The sequence below is a fragment of the Diabrotica virgifera genome, chromosome 3 (assembly GCF_917563875.1).
Source record: "Diabrotica virgifera virgifera chromosome 3, PGI_DIABVI_V3a".
In the NCBI taxonomy this organism is placed as follows: domain Eukaryota; kingdom Metazoa; phylum Arthropoda; class Insecta; order Coleoptera; family Chrysomelidae; genus Diabrotica; species Diabrotica virgifera.
In genome coordinates, this window is record NC_065445.1 from 185,710,755 (window position 1) to 185,731,408 (window position 20,654).

The 20,654-nt window shown below is 33.8% G+C and overlaps 1 protein-coding gene across 6 annotated transcripts in view; it reads right to left on the minus strand.

The window, feature by feature from the left end:
* LOC114328093 (proton-coupled amino acid transporter-like protein pathetic) overlaps positions 1–20,654 on the minus strand; it is a 275,550-nt gene that overhangs the window by 78,229 nt on the left and 176,667 nt on the right. The window lies entirely within an intron of this gene.

The following is a 20,654-nucleotide window of genomic DNA, read 5'->3' on the forward strand; positions in this document are numbered from 1 at the left end:
TTTCCTCCATGTGAGACTTCTGTCCAAATGAATACCAAGATATTTTACCTCGTTGGCTGATGGTAATTGGTGATTGTTTAAAGTTACAGGAGGACAAGTTCCTCTTCGTGTAGTAAATGTAACATGAATAGATTTTCCTTCATTGACTTTAATTTTCCATTCCAAAAACCAAACTTGTAGTCTGTCTAGATACGCTTGAAGGAGATGCGAGGCATAAATAGGGTCTGTATGTGAGGCTAGGATTGCAGTATCGTCGGCAAATGTTCCTAGCATCATTTATTCTGTAGGTGGTCTCTCCTCTAGTGGTTCCTGAAGAGTTGGAGGTATATCTGCAGTAAACAAGAGATACAAGGTAGGTCCCAGCACGCTACCCTGTGGTACGCCAGCTTTGATAGAATAGAGTTTTGAAATTGCATCTTGGTATTTAATAAAGTAGCACCAACCTGATTCTCATAGCTCATGTAATGAACTATCTTTTAGTAAAGTCGTCCCAGGAACGCAACTCATAAATATTGGCGATATCATTTTAAAGTCTTCTACTGTAAAATGGAAAATATACGTCTGAATTTCCAATATAAATGAGTTAGATTAAATAAATTATAGAAGAATTTTTTTACTTAGCAACAACATTTTTGTTTATTACAGTAGTATTTTGTATTTTGACAACGAACCCCGATTTGGGATTCGAAACGTTAATAAAATTATGCTTTCAATTTAATTGTGGCTTATTTCCCATCTAAATAGTTAATCATAAAAATGCCACAAGGAAATAGCTTCAGAATAATACCCATTTTTCTACTACAGACTTTTTCCTGACGTCATGTCATCCTAAACACAATGCACAAAGTTGCAAGTCGATGGATAATGTATTTAAAAATCGATTTATTTTTCCCTAAATTTTCTGATCTGTAGTATTTAGATACTTTTTAGATTTATATTTATTTGGTATATTTTCTGTATGTCCCTTTTCAAGAAACCTGTAGGGGAAATGGGAATAATTAGTGCTAGTGGGTAGTGGGCGCCAGTGGCGGCCGGTGAGGTAGTGCCATGGAGCCATGGCACTACCTTATTTTTATACAGAAACATATTTTTTTTATCTTTAAACCGTTTTAATGTCCGTTCATTTTTTTGTGCGTATTTCTTTTCTCTTTATAAATTATATAAAATCTGGCAACTGTGCAATGTAGTACAACTCTCGCCACTCACAGTGGAAGGAATGATCGCATCGTGCCCCGTGCCGAAAGCTTAGATGGCTCAGCTGAAAAGAGAAAGATTTTACGGGCATTCTATGTAAGTGACAGAGATAGAGATATATTGCACTTTTCATACACGTTTAAATGCGACTATTCGTGCCTGGCTCGATCTAATATTTTTTACTATGCTCATCATAGTGAATAGTGGATGGTAGATCCAAAACGATTCTCGTACAGGGTAGTACATTTTCGAGTTTTTTTACGCGCTCTCTCGCTTGTTTTTGTATTTATAATTATTACATTTTAATGATTAAACTTTTAATTATAAACTATTATAGTTTTAAGTAATTTAAAATTTTTTAATTTTTGATAAAACCCGAGTTAAATTCAGCTTATCGTGATAGTCTAATTAAACACAATGAACAAGAAGTTGATAAAGAATCGATATGTTTTGAATCAAATTAAAAATTATATCTATATTGTTTTGTGGAGCTTTCGAGTTAGTCTTGAGAAATCACGACGAAAAGGAAAATTCAGAAAATAGAGGCATCTTTATGTAACTGTTCAATGTTAGCCGAATTAGACAACGACTTAGGTTCATATTCAAAGTTCCAAATCTTTAAAAGCATGTACTTCAAAACAACACAAAATGAACTCCTTCAGTGCATCTTAGATGTTTATAACGAGGAAATAAAGAAAAAAATTGGAAATTATCTTTGTGTTGCAGTGATTGCCGATAAAACGACAGACGTCGCGTCGCTGGTGAATTTCAGTTAGTTATAGGTGTCCGATATTTGTTTAAAGGGCGATAAGTTGAGAGATTTTGGAGATTTTACTTTTTGGACGGACAGGATATCAAATCAATCACTGAATTCATTTTAAATGTTTAAATTTCTTGACACCCCAGAAATGGTATATACCTACATAATGTAAAAGTATCCGTACCTATTTTTTTAATTTCTATTTTATACCTTTTTTGACAATATCGTGAACTCGTCACTAAAAATTTAGGCAGCTGCCCGAATTCTGGCAATACCTACTTAAAGTGATACGAGCCGCCACTGGTGGGCGCCACCTTATCTTTTGGAATTGGAATACCTTAATAGACCGGCCTGTATCGTCGCCCCCGCTAGCGAAATTATTTAGATTCGATTTTTTTTTTTTCACAAACATACTTAAAAAGAGGTTCTTATAACAAATCCATAGAGTACCAGGTGGTACCGTTGTCAAAAAATTTATTAAACAATTTTTTTAAACAAATTCACAAATATAATTTTTTTATTTCTAACAATATTTTTTTTTAGATATTTTGGGTCATTCTGAGTAAAAAAGGTCTCCTGTTATTTTCTCTAAAATTGATTGTTGTCGAGTTATTCGCGATTTAATATTTGAAAAACGCGATAATATCAATTTTCAGATCCTAATAACTCGATCAAAAATTATTATTATGAAATTCAAAAAGTGACCAAATCAAGTTTCAAACTCCTTCTTCAAGGTTCTGAAGAGATTTTTGTCATTATTTTATTACAAAGCTGCTATTTTTAATTATTAACAATTAGCGCTATAATTCAACTGTATCGTCGTCCCCGTTAGCGAAACTATTTCGATTAGATTATTTTGCACAAACTTACTCAAAAAGAGGTCCTTATAACACATCCATATGGTGCAGGGCGGTACCGTTGGCGAAAAATTGTTTAAACAATTTTTTTTTAAACAAATTCATAAAAGTAATTTTTTTATTGCGAACGATTTTTTTTAGATTTGAGGTTTAGATTTGAATTTGGGTTATTCTGAGCAAAAAAGGTTTCTTTTTGGTTTTTCTCTGAAATTGATTGTTGTCGAGTTATATGGCCATTTTCGCATTTTTCAAATTTTAAATCGCGTAGAACTTGACAACAATTAATTTTAGAGGAAAATCACAAGAAACCTTTTTTGCTCAGAATGTCCCAAATTATCTAAAAAAAAATGGTTAGAAGTAAAAAATTATTTTTGTGAATTTGTTAAAAAAAATATTTAATATATAAATTTTATATATAAATTTATATAAAAAACAATTTTTCGACCACGGCACCGCTCAGCACCCTGTGGATATATTATAAGGACCTCTTTTTGAGTAGGTTTGTGCAAAAAAATCGAATCGGAAAAATTTCGCTAGCGGGGGCGACGATAAAGCCCGGCCTATAATATAACTGCTGAACGCTCTCTATGGTTGGTCTTGAGTTGTGATGGCTCATAGGTATTGCGATTATTTAAATCAGTTCGCAAGGTGGTGTAATACCAAGACGGGGGGTCGGGGGTACAATGTGGTAATACCAAACAGTTAGTAAAAAGAACAAACAAAAAAAAATGATAAAACCCCTAAAGAAAATTCAAAATGGCAGATTTGTACTTCATCGCCAGAAAATGAATATGCAGAATTAGATTTTTGTATCATTTTTGTTTTTGTTTTTATCATTTTTCTTAGATATAAATTATTATATGGCCTTTGTTAGAAATTATCGTTACTTTTATTGTTAAAATAACTGGTGGTTTTGTTTAAAAAATGTCACATATAACAAAATTATGCACGTAAACCTTCCTATACAGGGTGAGTCATGAGGAACTGTACATACTCCTACCTCGTATAGAGGCTCCTATGGGGAATAACAAATGACGATTAAAAAGTGTCTGCTCCCATTGTTTAATAATATACAGGGCGAGTTTCGCATTTTGACAGAAATTTGTATTCGTCATAATTTTTGAACGGTCACATCGATGTGTCTCTTATTTTGGCCAATCGTTACACTGTTACCACCTAATCAACTGATTTATTCAAACTAGAAAAAAATCAGGTCGGCTTTAAAATTAGTTCGTTTGGGTCTTAGAAAAAATTTCACCCTGTATACGCTTTTTGAAAACTCTAATATGAATTTTACAAATTAGACAAGTAGGCAATTAAAATGGCATTTTTATTTTTTTCCGCACACGATTACTTAATTTTTTATAAAAAAATCAAATTTGACTATGAATTCAAAGTTTGGTAAAGTGAACCATAGATTTAAAAAAATTAACTTTTATTACAAAAATTAATTTTTTTTGAACAAATATTTAATTTATGTTACCATCCAATCAACTAATTTATTCAAACTAGAGAAAAATCAGGCCCGGATTTAAAAAATTAGTTCGTTGTGGTCTTAGAAAAAATTTCACCCTGTATACGCTTTTTGAAAACTCTAATATAAATTTTACAAATTAGACAAATAGGCAATTAAAATGGCGTACTTATTTTTTCCCCACACGATTACTTAATTTTTTATTAAAAAATCAAATTTATCAAAATCGGAATTTTAACCTAAATATGAAAAAAAAAATGAAATCACGGTTTAACTCGCTTCAGCTCTGTTCCATTTTAATATTTTTTTCTGAAATTTTTACAGCACATATCTCTTACCATTGTGAAGACTATGAAAATTGTTGTAGACTTCCAGTCTTCTTCTCGTAAAAGTTATGAGTTTTTAAAAATAAAAGGTGCAGATTCGTAAATTGCAAAGTTAAATCGCAAAAATTAAGTAAAAATTTAAAATTTATCTATTTGATCACGTCTATGTTAAACTAAAGGATCCAAAAGAAGTGTTATGGGGAGTTGTAGATCTAGACGTCTTATAGAAAAAAAAAAAATGGTAAAACTTTTAATTTTAAGAAAAACGTTGTTTTTGTAAATTAATTTTTGTAAAAAAAGTTATTTTTTTTTAAATCTATGCAAAAACTTTGCCAAACTTTTGATGCATAGTAAAATTTGATTTTTTAATAAAAAATTAAGTAATCGTGTGGGGAAAAATAAATATGCCATTTTAATTGCCTATTTGTCTTGTTTGTAAAATTCATATTAGAGTTTTCAAATAACGTATACAGGGTGAAATATTTGTTAAAAAAATTAATTTTTGTAATTAAAGTTAGTTTTGTTAAATTTATGGTTCACTTTACCAAACTTTTAATTCATAGTCACATTTGATTTTTTTATAAAAAATTAAGCAATCGTGTGCGGAAAAAAATAAATATGCCGTTTTAATTGCCTATTTGCCTAATTTGTAAAATTCATATTAGAGTTTTCAAAAAGCATATACAAGGTGAAATTTTTTCTAAGACCCAAACGAACTAATTTTTTAAAGCCGGTCCTGATTTTTTTCTAGTTTGAATAAATCAGTTGATTAGGTGGTAATAGTGTAACGATTGACCAACATAAGAGACACATCGACGAATTATGACGAATACAAATTTCTGTCAAAATACGAAACTCGCCGTGTATATTATTAAACAATGGGAGCAGACACTTTTTAATGGTCATTTGTTATTCCCCATAGGGGCCTCTATACGAGGTAGGAGTATGTACAGTTCCTCATGACTCACCCTGTATAAATACGTTTGGATTGAATATTAAGACAGAAACGGAAAATGAAAATGTACTGTCACGATATAATTTTGTTTATTCTAAAGGCACAATTGTTTCACCCACTATTTAGATCCATTTTCCATTGGAATAGATATAGTACTCATTATTACTCATGTAAAGTGAACAATTATTATACAATATGTAGTTGAGTTCTTTAGACCCCAATTAGCCACAATTAAGTAAAAAATATTTTTTTACTGATAAAAATAAGTTAGGACTGATAAATGGTTAAAAACAAAACAGAAATAACTTATATTAATTATTTAAACATTTCTACTATGTAAATGAATATACAGTAGTTTACGTATTTTCTTTAAATCTTTACTTATTTTAGATAAAGTTGGTTGGGCCCTGATAACGTTAACATCCTTTAACAATTTCTTGTCGTAATGACTCAAATCTGAACTTACAAGCAAAGTTAGATCAATCCAAGTAGTTCAGAAGAATTGTGTAGATTAAATATGTCACTTAAGAAACAGACAATTAGAACTCGAGGGAAGAGTAAATTTGTTGGAAAGTAAAATACAACAATATATTATAATTAGACGGTACGATTTAAAGGACATATGGGTTCATCTATCTACGCATAGAAAATGAATTAAATAAGCTGAAAAAAAGGACATTTGGAGTCAAAAGAACACTGGCCAGAGTTCAAGACAGATTTTACTGGATCAATAATTGTAGCCGAAATGTAGAAGATTGATATAAGGATTGCGATTTATGTAATAGTAGAACATGTCCTAGAATGAGAAGTCATGGTAAAATATCTTTCCAGAGAGGAGGATATTTTCGGTTCACTTCCTATGAGAGAGAGAGGAACCAAGCACTTACTGGTCGCAATGGATTATTTTTCAAATTGGCCTTAAACTTTTTCTTCAGGTGCATCTTCACTAGGAAGATGGGCAATAATCATGGCTATTTTAATTTTTGAGGCAGTAGCTCTAAATAGTTGTTTTGAGCTGCATCCAAACAATTCTCTCGGTTCTTCAGCTATGAAATTCGTTTTTTTTTTTCGACGCTTCTTCTGCAGTCTACCTTACCTTGCATTATGAGTCGCAGGATGCCATATGTACTTCTCGCCCCGCATCACATGTCCGAGACACTGTAGCTTTATTTCTTTAATTGTAAGTTCAAATCCCTTCTCTTTACGTACTTTTCTCAGTACTTCATTGTTCGTAACTCTATCTACCCAGGAAACCCTCATAATTCTTCTATAGGTCCACATTTCAAAGGCGTTAAGTCGTCTCGTTGTCTCTAGATTTAACGTCCATGATTCCACTCCATAGAATAGTACACTGTATACGTAACATTTTGTTAGGCGTACTTTAAGAGCTAATGCTTAAATATTTGCTACATAGGACCTTTTTCATTTTTATAAAATTAGAACGAGCTTTTTCGATTCTGACTTTGATTTCTGCAGCGTAGTCATTATTTTCTGTTATAAGTGTTGATAGGTTTTACTTCGTTAGCATTATGGTTGTTTTTACTAATTTTCATAAACTTTGTCTTTTTGATATTGAGAGATAGTCGGTACTCCCTACTACGCCTTAATATTTTACTCATGAGACTTTCCAGGTCTTATAAATTATCGGCTATTATTAGTGTATCATCTGCCTATGTGATGTTGTTAACTAAGACTCCATTTACTGTTATGCCGATTGTTTCATCTTCCAGAGCTTCTACGTCTTCATAATAAGCGTTAAATAAAATAGAAAACGAAACAGTAGAATAATGTACAGGAGGATATGGTCTGGGCAACAGAAATGAAAGAGGTGACAGGCTTATCGAATTTTGCCAAAACAATAATTTTGTCATAACTAATACATTGTTTAAAATGCCAAAGAGAAGACTATATACCTGGAAGTCACCAGCATATCAAGAAGGGAGAATTGTAAGAAACCAAATAGACTATGTATTGATTAGACAAAGATACAAGAACGCAACTATATCTTCAAAAAGCTATCCAGGTGCCGACATAGGATCAGATCACAACCCAGTAGTGACCAAAATTAGGCTCAAAATGAAAATAATAAAAGGCAGAACAACAGATGTAAAAATCGATACAAGTAAACTAAGAAACCCACTCATAAAACAACACCTGAGAGATGAAATTAATAACCGTTTAATAAATGTTAAAGAACAAATCCAGCAAAATACTGAAACAGAGACAAAATGGTTATTAATAAAGACAGAAATAGATAAATGTCAAAAAGAAATTCTTACACCAACCAGATACAAAAAGAAACATGGATGACGGAGGAAATCTTAGATTTAATGGAAGAAAGACGTCAGCATAAAAACAAAGATAATCAGATGTACAAAAATGTGGATAAAAAAATAAAATCCAAAACTAAGCAGGCTAAAAAACAATGGTTAAAAGAACAATGCGCAGAAATAGAAGAACACCAGAAAAGACATGATAATTTTAACACACATAAAAAAATTAAGGAATTAACTCAGAACAACAGAAAAAGAAAACCGGGAATACTAAAAGAGACAGATGGGAAACTTGTGTTGAGTACTAACGAAAAATTAAAGAGATGGACAGAATACATAAATGAATTGTTCAAAGACAATAGAACAGAGCAGATGGAAGTCGAAGTAGAATATGATACGGTTTTGAAGATATTAAAAGAAGAAATTAAACCGGCATTAAAAAACAGCAAAAATGGTAAAGCAGGTCCAGACCGAATCTCAGTAGAAAGCTTAAAATTCATAAATGATGAAACCTTAGACATTATCGTAGACTTGTTTAACACAGTGTACAAAACAGGAAACATACCAAAACAATGGTTACTCTCAACCTTTTGTGCTATCCCTAAAAATACAAACGCTAAAGATTGCAGTGAATACAGAACAATATCATTAATAAGTCACATTCTCAAATTATTCTTGAAAATAATACATGGTCGTATAAATAAAAAACTAGAAGAAGGAATAGATGATAGTCAGTTTGGGTTCAGAAACGGACTAGGAACCAGAGAGGCGTTATTTGCTTTTAATGTGTTAGCTCAAAGATGCATGGACATGAATGTGGATGTGCATGTTTGTTACGTTGATTTTGAGAAAGCTTTTGACAAAGTAAAACATGAAAAAATAGTCCAAATTCTAAAGACAAAAAACATAGACAAAAGGGACTTACGAATAATAACAAACCTTTACTGGAATCAAAGAGCACAAATTGTAATAGATAACGAACCCAGTCCAGAAATTGAAATCAGGAGAGGAGTTCGGCAGGGATGTATTATTTCTCCATTACTCTTTAATGCATATAGTGAAGCCATTTTTGAAGAAGCATTGCTATCTCAAAGTGAAGGAATAATAATTAACGGAAGATCTATTAACAACATAAGATATGCAGATGACACCGTGATTATGGCAAGCTCTGCTGAACAACTCCAACTACTACTAAACAAAACAAACAATTTCTGTGAAGAATATGGACTAAAAATGAATATAAAAAAGACCAAATACATGATAGTAACTAAGAAAACAAACATACAAACAAGCATACATTTGGGAAATGTACCGATGGAAAGGGTTGATAAATACAAATACCCAAGAACCTGGATTTCAACAGAACAGAACAACAGAAATAAGGACCAGGATAGAAATAGCAAGAAATGCGTTTGTAAATATGAAAACAGTTCTCTGCAATAAAGCCTTAAGCTTAGAACTGAGAGTAAGAGCTTTGAGATGCTACGTGTTCTCGATACTACAATATGTACTTGAAAGCTGGACATTAAAGCAAGAACACATAAATAAGCTACAGTCTTTGAAATGTGGTGTTACAGAAGGATGCTTAGAATAGCATGGACACAGAGGAAAACGAACATGGAAGTATTGCGAGAAATGGGTAAAGCATGAGAAATAATAAACACAATAAAAATAAGAAAGTTACAATATTTGGGATACGTAATGAGGGGACCGCGATATGAAATGCTAAGACTGATAATACAGGGAAAGATAAGAGGCGGAAGGAGTATAGGAAGAAGGAGAGTGTCATGGTTAAAGAATTTAAGGGACTGGTTTAGATGCAGTTCTATAGAACTCTTTAGAGCAGCGGTGGATAGAGTAAAGATAGTGATTATTATATCCAACCTCCGATTAGGAGACGGCACTTGAAGAAGAAGAAAATAGAGGTGATAATATGCAGCTTTGCCTGACTCCTCTCTTTATTTCCATTTCTTCAGATGTTTTTTTTTGAATTCTTACAATTTCTCGCTGATTGTAATAGAGGTGTGTTATTAGCATTAAATCTCTTCCATCTAGGTTTTTATTTTTTAGAATTTCCATGAGTCGATCATGTTTTACTTTATCAAATGCTTTATTATAGTCTATAAAACGGACGTAAAAAGGGCGGTGTGTCATCTCTGTGTCAGACGTTGAAGCAGAATAATGCTTTTCTGGTATCCATACCATTGCGGAAGCCATATTAAGTGCCACTTATATCCTGCTCCAGTTTAGAGTGTATTCTGGCGTGGATAATTTTAAACAGAATTTTTAAGGTATGTGACATTAAGCTTATGGTTCGATAGTCACTGGACTTTTTGGCATTCATTTCTTTTGTCAAACACACTAATGCTGATCTTAACATTTCTTTAGGGATGATAGCGTTCTCTAGTATAGATAGCGTTGAACAGTTCTACTATTATGTCTAGGTTTTTCTCGTTGACCTACTTTAACAGCTCGTTTGGTAATTCATCTGGACCAGCACATTTATTGGTTTTCATTGAGTTTAATGCCTGAATAACCTCTGATTTGGTTTACTCTGGGCCTACATCTCCAGTTTGGTTATCTGCAGCTAATATCTCTTCAGGCTGGATATCTAAGCCTGAAACTGCACCCTTTCTAATCAAAAAGCGGTAACAGTAGCAGACGCATTCATAGCACGCCTCTAAAAACATACAGTTCGTTTAGAGTTACATTCTGATCAAGGACGAAATTTTGAATCAGCATTATGAAAAGAATTAACGAAAATCTTGGATATTAAGAAAACTCGCACTACGCCTCTCCATTCGCAATCAGACCGAACAGTCGAAAGACATAATAGTCAATGTTTGCCAATACTTTTCAATGTTTGTGGCTGATAATAAAAAATATTAGGATCCTTTAATTAATTTATTTCTGATAGCTTATAGAAGTTCCGAATCTGAGCAAAAAGTTATTCTCCATCGATTTTAATTACCGGAAGAGAAATTAAGTTTCCTCGGGATATTAGTTTCGGAAGATTGTATCGCTACGAAGAAGAATGTTCATCCCTGACATACATTGAAAATTTAAGAGTAAAATTGAAAAAAGTCGACGAATTTGCTCGTAAAATTTAAAGCTTTAAAGTGATAAAGACAGTTCCAGGCTCGATATGCATGCTACTGGGACAACTTTAGAAAAAAGTGACCCAGTATGGTTATACAATCCCACACGGAAGAATGAACTTTGTCCGAAACTTCAACAAAACTGGGAAGGCCCGTATACCGTTCTGTAGAAAATAAACGATCTAATGTACCGCATCCAGTTATCAGCTACAAGTAAACCCAAGGTATAGGCCAATCAAGTTAGGTTTTTTACTTGACATAACGGAAAAGACGAGGTGTGACAGTTGAAATGTGTAGTACGAGATATTACAAAAAGACTACCATCTTGGGATTCATCAATTTTTTAGTGGAACAGTTTTTAAATAAACAATCAAAACGTCAAACTTAGTTTTTTGCTCATAACTTAAAAACTTGTTTATTTAGAGATTTGACGTCCACAGGTAACTTTTTCAAAAAAAAATACATCGAATGAGATACGCTAAATGAAAATCGGTTAATAAACAAAAAGTTATTGCAAAACGGACGACAAAATCGCTGTTTTTGAATATTTTTAATAACAATTTAATTGTTTATTAAAATATGTTTAAATATACTTTGCTTTTCTCACTCTACACAGCCGATATACCTACCAGAGTCTCATAATACTACGATTGCTTCCTTTGCTGATGACGTAGCAATACTCGCTGTAAATGAAGATTACATACAAGCCTGAGATATATATATCACATACATCGATTGAGATACGCTAAATGAAAATCGGTTAATAAACAAAAAAAAAAGTTATTGCAAAACGGACGACAAAATCGTTGTTTTTGAATATTGTTAATAACAATTTTATTGTTTATTAAAATATGTTTAAATATACCTTGCTTTTCTCACTCTACACAGCCGATATACCAGAGTCTCATAATACTACGATCGCTTCCTTTGCTGATGACGTAGCAATACTCGCTGTAAATGAAGATTACATACAAGCCTCACACTAGACCTGCAACATCATCTGGACATACTAAGTGAGTGGTACACAAAATGGCGAACAAAAGTAAATAAAACAAAATCATCACAAATAACGTTTACAAACCATCACAACACATGCCCACCTGTAAGAATGAAAAATGTACGAATACCAACAGTAACAGACACTAAATACCTTGGCCTCCATCTTGACCAACGTCTTACTTGGAACAAACATATACAGACCAGAAGAAGACAACTAGACTTGAAATTTCGGCAAATGTATTGGCTCCTTGGACGCAGATCAAAACTCAACATCCAAAACAAAATTCTTCTGTACAAAACAATACTCAAACCTATTTGGTACTACGCACTACACCTCTGGGGCTGTGCAAAGTTAACATCACTCAATATCATCCAAAGATTTCAGTCTAAAGTTCTAAGATCAATAGTGGATGCACCATGGTATGTAACTAATCAAACACTTCACGAAGACTTAAATATACCTTTCATCAGAGAAGAAATCCATCGAGCACCTGAATCACAAAACGAGCGTACCATTCACCATGACAATGAATTAGTAAGGGAATTATTCCATAATGGCCCTGCCACAAGGAGACTAGATCGAACCTGGCCTCAGGACCTATTTAAAACTTAAACATAAATAGAATAAGATGGGACATCATTGGAAGTCTCTTCTTCATGCCCAAAAACATGGAACAAATATACTTAATACTCTTTTAATGATGTAGATTGTAAATAAACATAATTACATAAAAAATATATATACCTAAACTTGAGGGCATTATGGTGTGTGAATGGTGTGCAAAAAATGGTCCAGATCTGTGAAATAGCTTTTGCAAAATTGAATTTGTTTATAAAATTTTTTGAAAAACACGCTAATTTCTGAGGCTAGTCCAGTTAATTTGGCTGAATGTATCTCAATAATCCGGAGCTCATTTCCTTCGTAAAGATGTATACTAACAGCCTATGAAAAAAAAAAGTAAGAGAAAATTACATGTACGTACACAAAATTATTTGTTAACAAATAGCAGTTTTTAAGCTTATAAACAATTCAATAATTTCGTAGAAATTAGATCAAATTAAATGGCAATAATAAATACGAAAATATGGTTAAAATACACAACCTCTAAAAAAATTTTAGGTCCTACGACCCTTGGGGTCTGAGATGGTCCCCTTTTTTGAAAAAATCACTGTTACGTTAATTAACAACACTAAGAGCTGAAATTAACCAATCTTTTATAATAAAAGTCAATGTTTTTAACAAAGTTTTTATCAAGAAAAAATGTTAAAAATTGTTTAAACAGGAGTGTTATAAACAAAGAGTATTTTGCGTTCCGACTAAAGAAAAAAATAGCGGGCGTAATCGACTGACTGAATCGTGGGCATGGCTGGCGAGCGCCAGCAACCCCTAAAATTACGTTCTACCGACCACAAAAATCAACTTTAAGGTGTCTATAATCAATGCTTTAATCTGAATGACAAATTTTGGTCATTCCTTATGTTTTCGAGGTCACTGAATCTGAATATGGAGTATATTTTTTTGTAGAATTAGTGGAACATGTTCAAAAATCAAATTTTATGCAAAAATGCGAAAAATAAATTTTGATGATTTTTTAATTTTACCTCGCTGTATTTTTGGTCGCTGTAAATATTTCCTTTTGAAAAGTTTACTGTGTTATCTTTGAAGTATTTAGATAACAATGAGATTTGTCAAAAATGATTAAACACATTAAAAGACAAATTGTTAATTCTTAAACATTTTGTCGTCAGATTTCGTTAGTTTCATGTTTACTTAAAAAAATTGAGTGACAAACTTTTTAGTTTATAATTTTAGCCAACACAGCAATAAAATATGATTCATTAAGAAGTTTCCAAAAAACAATTAATTCAAAATATGCAATAGAGAAAACGTTATGTGACTTTATAGAGGAGCGGCACACTCCAAAAAAAGCTTATTTCTCGAGATACTGACCACGGTGTGGTGAATGGCTAATTTTGGTCATGCTTTATATTTTTGATGGTGCTGAAAACGAAAATTAGGGTTGTTATGAATTTTGCGTGGGGTAACATTGTCAAAATCGGAATTTTACCCTAAAAATGAAAAAAAAAAAAAAATAAAATCACGTTTTTATGCGTTTAACTCACTACAACTCAGTTCAATTTTACTATTTTTTTCTGAAATTTTTAAAGTATATATTTCTCATCTTTCTGAAGACAATGGGACCTGCTTTAATCTTTCTGTCTTACTATAAAAAAAGTTATTGAAATTTAGCTGTTTAATCAAGTTTATGTTAAAATCTAGAGTAAAAGGAACAAAATGTTTTATAGAAAAAAATGGTGCAACTTTTAATTTTAAGAAAAACGTGATTCTATTATTTTTTTTTTAATTTTTAGGGTAAAATTGCGATTTTGACAATGTTTCCTCATCTAAAATTCAAAATAATTCCATTTTCGTTTTCAGCACCATCAAAAACATAAAGTAAGACCAAAATTAGCCGTTCACCATACCGTGGTTAGTATCTCGAGAAATGAGCGTTTTTTTGGGGGAGTGCCACTCGTCTATAAGGTCGCGTAACTTTTTTCCTGTTGCATATTTTGTCTTGAAATTTTCCAGAAAACTTCTTAATGGCCTATGTTTTAATGCTGCGTTGATTAAAATTATAAACTAAACAGTTTGTCACCCAAATTTTATAAGTAAACATGAAACTAATGAAATCTGACAAAAATTGTTTAAACAATTTTTCGACCGCGGTGTCTCTTGGTACCCCTGGATTTGTTATAAGGAACTTTTTTTAGTAAGTTTGTGCAAAAAATACGAATCGGACTAATTGGACCGCGTTATGTAATAGCGGATTAAGCGCCAAAATGTAGTTTTGAGATAAATCGGTTTAAAGATTTTAAATTTGTTTTTGGTACTATTTCTAAAATATAGTATTGACATGTTTCATATTTAATATATTAATAATAATAATAATAATAATAATGACTTTGTGGGAGTTTTTTGTCAGTTCTTCTATCAGGCGCGGCCCCCTGCGAATGGGGGATGCTTTCTGGGTATTCGTAGCGCCAATACCCAGAGGGTAGCAGGGATACTTGCCGTGGAACAAAAACTGACACCTGGCAGTAGGTATAAAATGCACACCCATTAATATGGAGAATATTGATTTATGTTTAGGATCGCTGCCTGGGGATCGCCAGGGCACGTCTGGAGCCGGCGCTGGACGTGACAGCATGCGGGACGTCGGTGGCAGGGTGTTGAGGAGGCGGGCCCCTGTCATACAATCAGCTACAGCCCAACAACAACAACAACCACAAGCGAGCCAAACAACATCAAGAGCTCCACCCGCTGAAGGTGCTGCGCTGGAACATCAGCCGGCGCTCACTCAAGCGGGACGACCGAGGCAGCGCATGAAATGGACTGTGTCCATTAACGAAAGCATTTTGCGCTTCTATTATAAAGTGACAAACCTCGGTCAAGAAACGATCGGCTACAGACAACAGCTGTATGCCGAATTTTGCAGGGAGTACCCAGATATTCAAGTATCGGAGCAAAGAGTATCAGATCAATACCGGGTAATCATAAGAAACAACCTTATCCCAGAGGCTAGACGCAATACGATCAAAAGCGAAGTCGAACGGGAGATTAACAACCAAGGGCTAGTTTTAGATCAAGTCCCTAATGAAATCCTTGATGAGCAGATTCCTGAGATTCCCATACCAGAAACTCAACCTGACAATACACCGCAGGAAAACAACGAGTTGCGCGATAGTCTAGCAAACGAAATGGCTCGTGCCGTACAAGAGTTTAATGGAACAAATCCACTTAGCAGACCACCGCTACCACGAATAAACTCTTGTAAGAAACTAGGTGCGCTGTTACAAATTGTGAACACTGAAGTCCTACCCAATTATGTCGTAGAAGCCCACACATTGGAATATCTGCATATGCTAATCTACTGTGCAGCAACAGCAATTGCTAATGTAATGGGCGTTAAGATTAGAACACGACGGAGTACTAATAACGGAAGGACTGATAACAGAATTGCACCCTGGGAAAAAAGACTTCTCGGAAAAATTGAATTACTGCGTAGGGATATTGGTCAAGTCACAGAATATATAAGAGGTGTAACAAGTAGAAAAGTCATTAAGAGAGCTGAAGAAATAATGCGGAGCACTGCAAGACACTCGAGATACGATCCAGAAAATAACACAGCCCAACAGTGTCTGGATACATTAAAACAAAACTCTCCGTCTATTCAGGACGATTAAGAAGGTATAAAGTTAGTAACAACCGAAAATGTGACAATGCACTTTTTGAGAACTCTGAGAAGGCGTTCTACCGAAAACTGAACTCCACCGTAGAAACTGTAGACAAGTCTTACCCAAGCCAGGAAGAGATTCATGAGTTTTGGGGAAATCAACTTTCCAGACCAGCTGCTCTTAACAACAATGCTGGCTGGATAGAAGATACAACGCACAACTGTCACCACTACGTCACAGCTAACTACGAACCATTCACTACTGAAGAGGTCTCAAATATCATCAAAGAGCTTCATAACTGGAAATCTCCTGGACCAGACGGAGTCCAGAACTTCTGGCTTAAGAAGTTTTGGAGCATTCATGAGTGCTTATCAACATTAATTAATCATGTTATTTCTAACCCGCAAGAAATACCATCATTTCTAACTCAGGGAACCACTTATTTAATACCGAAGGATCAAAATAACACCCAAGATCCAGCCAAGTACCGCCCAATTACTTGTCTTCCAACTTTGTATAAATTGGTCACATCCTGTATAACCCGGCGTATCTACCAACACTGTGCTCTAAACAATATCATAGAGCCTCAACAGAAAGGATGTGCTAAGGGTTCTATGGGTTGTAAAGAACAACTTATCATCGACTCAGTCATTTCTAACCAGGCATTCACCAAAAAAAGAAACCTCTTTACTGCCTTTATTGACTACAAAAAGGCCTTTGATTCAGTACCGCATGAATGGCTTATAAATATATTAAGAATATACAAAGTCGATGATAACATAGTGACCTTTTTAAGGCATATAATGACAGGTTGGAAGACTAAAATTCACCTCCAAATACCTGGTGAAAACAATATCGAAACGGAAAATATCGCAATCAACCGGGGCCTGTTTCAAGGAGACTCGCTGAGTCCATTGTGGTTCTGTTTGGCTATGAACCCTCTATCACAGCTATTAAACTCCACTGACTCAGGTTTTAGCATTAAAAACAACAATACTGTAGTAGCGAAGCTTAATCATCTGTTGTATATGGATGATTTGAAATTAATGGCTTCTACTCGAGACAATCTAGAGCAGATGCTAAAAACAGTAGAAACATTCTCTAATGATATTAATATGCAGTTCGGCCTAGACAAGTGCCGTGTTTTGAATATAGTCAGAGGAAAGGTACAGCCCGGTGGATTCGATATGCAAAATGGCCAGAACATCGAGGCCATGGGTGAAAACGACATATACAAATATCTTGGAGTAAAGCAGGCGCAGAAAATTGACCATAAGCAAATGAAAACTGAAATAACTATTGAGTTTATACGAAGAATAAAACAGCTGCTTCGTTCACAGCTTAACAGTAAAAATTTGTTTAAGGCACTAAACACCTACGCTTGTTCCGCACTTAGCTATTCATTTGGTATTGTTAAGTGGACAAAAACAGATATAGAAAATCTTCAGCGAAAAGTACGAACACACCTCACAAAGGCACAAAAACACCATCCTAAAAGTGCAGTAGAAAGAACGACATTACCACGGAATCTAGGAGGAAGAGGACTTATGGATATAGGTGAGCAATTAGATAAACAAATTGCTAATTTAAGAACTTATTTTCAGATGCAAGCTGAGACATCTACTCTACATCAAGCTATTTGCGCAGTAGATGACACAACACCGATGAAACTGAGGGAACCAGAAATGCGCATAAACCAGCTCACTAAAGACGAAAAACTGCGCACCTGGATGGGTAAACCTCTGCACGGGCGACATCCCAATGAGGTCAGCCAAGACTATGTCGACAATACACCGTCGAACTATTGGTTGACATCAGGAAAGATGTTCCCTGAAACGGAGGGTTCATTACTGGCCATTCAGGATCAGGTTATACCAACCAGAAATTACCTGAAATATATTATCAAAGACCCTCAGGTTCAAAACGACAGATGCCGATATGGATGTCAAGCCCAAGAAACCATCCAACATCTTACAGGGGGCTGCCAGGCATTTGCTGCAACTGAATACAAGGAACGGCATAACGCAGTGGGAAAAATCCTCCATCAAGAGATAGCTATCAAGCTGGGACTTCTCCAAACGGATCATCTCCCGTATTATCAATACATCCCTGAGAGTATGCTTGAGGATGGCAACTACAAGCTATACTGGGACCGCACTGTGCTCACAGACCAAACAGTGGCACATAATAGACCAGATCTCGTACTAGTTAATAAATTAACAAGACAGACAACACTAATTGATGTGGCGATACCTAACAACAATAATCTACGTAGTAAATTTACTGAAAAGATCGCCAAGTACAGAGATATGGAAATTCAAATACGAAGGCAATGGAGAATGCAAAGTACCCAGACGATACCAATTATTATCTCTACTACTGGAGTCATTCCGAAGACCCTCCTCGAAAGCATAAAAAAGCTGGGTCTAAATGAACACCTTTATAAGACCATGCAGAAGGCTGTACTACTTGCGACGGCCAGATGCGTACGAAAATTTCTGGGAGAAACTCCAGCATACCAAGTCACCTAGGGCTCGAAAACACGGAAAGAGTCCCACCAGAGCTCAATCCTTTTGATACCGTAGGTATCTGGGATGAGTCAATTTTCCCCTTAGAGGGAGTGTGAGCCGTATGGCTAAATCTGGATAATGACTTTATTGCTTTTTTTCAAAAAAAAAATACAAACTAGACAAACAGTAATAATTATAATAAAGCAAAAGGCGACGTTCGCTCTTAGATGATGTTCCTAGAAACACCAGCTAAGAAGCGCTCTTCCACGTAACCGCAAATGTAAATAGACTTTTACATGTGTTTAAAATTTTTTAAAAATAATTTATATTTTAAAAGTTATTCGATCAAATGTCGCTTAATTCGTTAATGATTTTTTAAGATATGCATGAGTTAAGATCCGAATACCGGATTAAGAGACATATTTGGCGCTTGATCTGATGTTACCTTACAAAGGATGTCTTTTAATTCGATATCTTAAACGTTAGTAAATATGTTATGTTTTGTAATAAAGAATTAACCGACTATTCGTGGCGCTTGATTTGTTATTACACTTACAAAGATGCGGATTTTTGTTTATGACAATGGATTATGTACCATTATTGGCGTTTAGTTCGATATTACAAATCCTAGTGTGAGATTTTTTTAATAAAATAAAAAATGTTGCTTAATACAGGCATTTAAAAACATCTTTTTTTAAATTTTTTTTACAAAAAACATATTTTTATACATAGATTTGCACCCTAGCTGCAAGATGGCACTAATATCTCGATTTTGGACTTTTGGCGGTTAATCCGTTATTACATAACGCGGTCCAATTAACCTAACGGTGTCGACGATGTAGTCTTTACTACACACGGATTCAAAATAGAGCGCCCGGAAAAAATGGCCTATACCTATCGGTTCTACTGTACCAAGTTTACTAAATTTTTTTATCTATGGTACCACATTAAAATAATAACATTTATCTTATTTTCATTGCAAAATTATCCAAAACAAAGCAGCTAATCGGATGTATAAAACTTTTTTGAAGTGGCCTTTTTATTGTTATTTTTTAAATTCATTTATTTTAAATATAATTCTAATAAATAAATGTGCAACAGAATAATATTCATAAAATTCAAGTTTCTACCAAAATACATATAATATTAAGCTTCAAATCCGGTATACTGTCAATGTTAAAAATGAGCTGCAACGGTCTAGCGAATGGTAGTGTGCGAATTTCTTCTCATTCGGCTACGCCCACTATTTTTTTTTACTTTAGTCGGAACGCAAAATACTCTTTGTTTATAACACTCCTGTTTAAACAATTTTTAACATTTTTTCTTGCTAAAAACTTTGTTAAAAACATTTACTTTTCTTATAAAATATTGGTTAATTTCAGCTCTTAGTGTTGTTATTTAACGCAACAGTGATTTTTTCAAAAAAGGGGACCATCTCAGACCCCAAGGGTCGTAGGACCTAAAAATTTTTTTTAGAAGTTGTGTATTTTAACCAACTTTCCGTATTTTTATTGCCATTTAATTTGATCTAATTTCTACGAAATTATTGTAATTGTTTTTAAGCTTAAAAACTGCTATTTATTAACAAATAATTTTGTGTACGTACATATAATTTTTTTTCCTTTTTTTTTTCATAGGCTTTTAGTATACATCTTAACGAAGGAAATGAGCCCCGGATTATTGAGATACATTTAGCCAAATTAACTGGACAAGCATCAGAAATTTGTTCGTTTTTCAAAAAATTTTAAAAACAAATTCAATTTTGCAAAAAATATTTAACAAATCTGGACCATTTTTTGCACACCTCTCACACACCATAATGCCCTAAAGTTTAGGTATATTTAAACATATTTTAATAAATAATAAAATTGTTATTAGCAATATTCAAAAACAGCGATTTTGTCGTCCGTTTTGCAATAACTTATTTGTTTATGAACCGATTTCCATGTGGCCTATCTCATTCGATGTA